General features: G+C 39.7%; 1 protein-coding gene across 1 annotated transcript in view; it reads right to left on the reverse strand.

Moving 5' to 3' along the window:
- Positions 1 to 1,441: 1,441 nt before the first annotated feature.
- The window catches only part of smg8 (SMG8 nonsense mediated mRNA decay factor), a 7,618-nt gene continuing 7,144 nt past the window's right edge, over positions 1,442 to 1,915 (reverse strand). Inside the window, exon 5 of the mRNA XM_032534675.1 lies at positions 1,442 to 1,915. This exon is cut by the window's right edge and continues 490 nt beyond it. The gene's annotated coding sequence lies outside the window, so the exon portion shown is untranslated.

Raw genomic sequence — 1,915 nt, forward strand, 5'->3', positions numbered from 1 at the left:
CGTTTTGAGCTAACGTTAGCAACCAAACAATCATAGGCAGCTAAAAGGTTTTTTCTTCTGTTGTTTGCAATAAGAAAAGTTTTGTTATTTTCTGGATTTCACAAATTTCAGTATGACACGTTACCCCGTGAACTGTTTAAATCTGAGCATGCGCAACTCAAATCTGCACTCGACCAGAGCCGCCGACCTCAGCGTCATGAAGGGTCGCGTGATATCAGGTCTCGCGATGTAACGAATTGCTTCACAGCACCGCACACATACGCCCATTCAATAGATTTGTTTATATTGTGTCATGTATTTTTGGTTGTTGCAGGAGGGTGACCTTACAGATGTTTATATGTTATTTCCAGTATATAGACCAGGTCGTGTAAGGAAATGTTCTGTGTGAACAGACAATAAAGTTTTGTCTTATCTTTACTAACTGTAAACACACAGTATGTACTGGGAAATAAAATAATACAACAGGGGCTGTCTCTTTAGCTGCTTTCCGACAGGAGGGATTTTTGCAGATCCCAGAACGTAACGTAACATAATGTTCCTAGGACCCTTTTTTTTCTCGTGTTCCCACTGGACTAAATTGGGGATTTCTAAGTACCTCGTTTTAGGCGAGAAATGAACTGTTTAGATTTCAAATATAGGCAGTCTTGCAAATATTGTTGCGGAATTGACAATTTGCTTTAAAGTTTTCGGAGTTGAGAAGCCGGCTAGCGCCTGCCGGGGCAGCTGGCCCCTCGCTCGGCTGGTCATGCTTGGGGACCCCGCTGTGAGCTGGAGGGCTCTCAGATTTGATTTCACTGTTGACGGATTGTTTGGTTAAACATCACAACACGTGTCCATCCTAAGATCAACGGGAACCTGTGGTTAACTGTCTTTTTGGAGTTAAACTCCACTAGCTGTCTGTCTGTCTGTCTGTCACTCACTCCCACTCCCACAGACAAACACACACAGACGTTGGAAAGCGGCTTTTGTCACTTGGTCCAAACTTTAAAAGAGTAATTTGGGGCGGCCTCTAGCTCAGCCAGTCTATCCACTGTCACTATCGAAAAAAGGTACAAAAAACTACCCCAAAAAAAGGTAATTTATTTTCACCGATGAGCCAACACCCCCATCTAGTGGACAACATGTATAAGGCACTATATAATGGTTTGAACCTGAGGATATTTCCTTTCAGGTTGCCATTAAAATAAATTAAATTAAATTAAAACATCTGAAAAAGAATGTCAAAAAATGATTTTTATTTACAGAAAACATGTACAGGAATTGTAATAGTAGTATGATATAGTAGTATGGTACATGTGTTGTGATACCATACTACACATGATGCAGAATACAGGTAACACTTTCCTGGAGGTTTCCCTGTTCCCCTTACAAGCAGTGCACAAACCTTTAGAGGTTTATATCACGCTACAATGTAGCTGTACGCAGATGTGAGGTTATTTTAATTAATGTACAATGTTCATAAGCAATTATAACTTCTCCTTTGAAGATATTTCATACTATGACACGTTATTGTCATAACTCATGATTGTACAGCAGCCACAAGAGGTTGTTTACAAATACATTAATAAACACTTATATCTGAATACAACTACATTATAGTGTGTCATAGACTGTTTATTAAATGTTTATATACTGCTAATAAATGCAAAATAGGTGCAGTAAAGTGGTGCAGAACACACAGTAGTTTAGCCTAATTACTGACTCTCGACTTTAGCCTCTGTTTCATTGGCTACTCTAGCTCACTGCTGCTGACTTTTATTATTTGCTACAGCACGTCCACATTATGCTTTTACAAAACCTGTAAACCTTGGCTTGGTGTTTGAGTTTGTATGGAGTAAATAGAGGTTTTCCAAAACCAAGACGTAAGCTGGCCATAGAAAGTTACAGAAATGGGGGGGGGGAGGGTTGTTAAAGT

This window comes from Etheostoma spectabile, chromosome 13, assembly GCF_008692095.1.
Source record: "Etheostoma spectabile isolate EspeVRDwgs_2016 chromosome 13, UIUC_Espe_1.0, whole genome shotgun sequence".
NCBI lineage: Eukaryota > Metazoa > Chordata > Actinopteri > Perciformes > Percidae > Etheostoma > Etheostoma spectabile.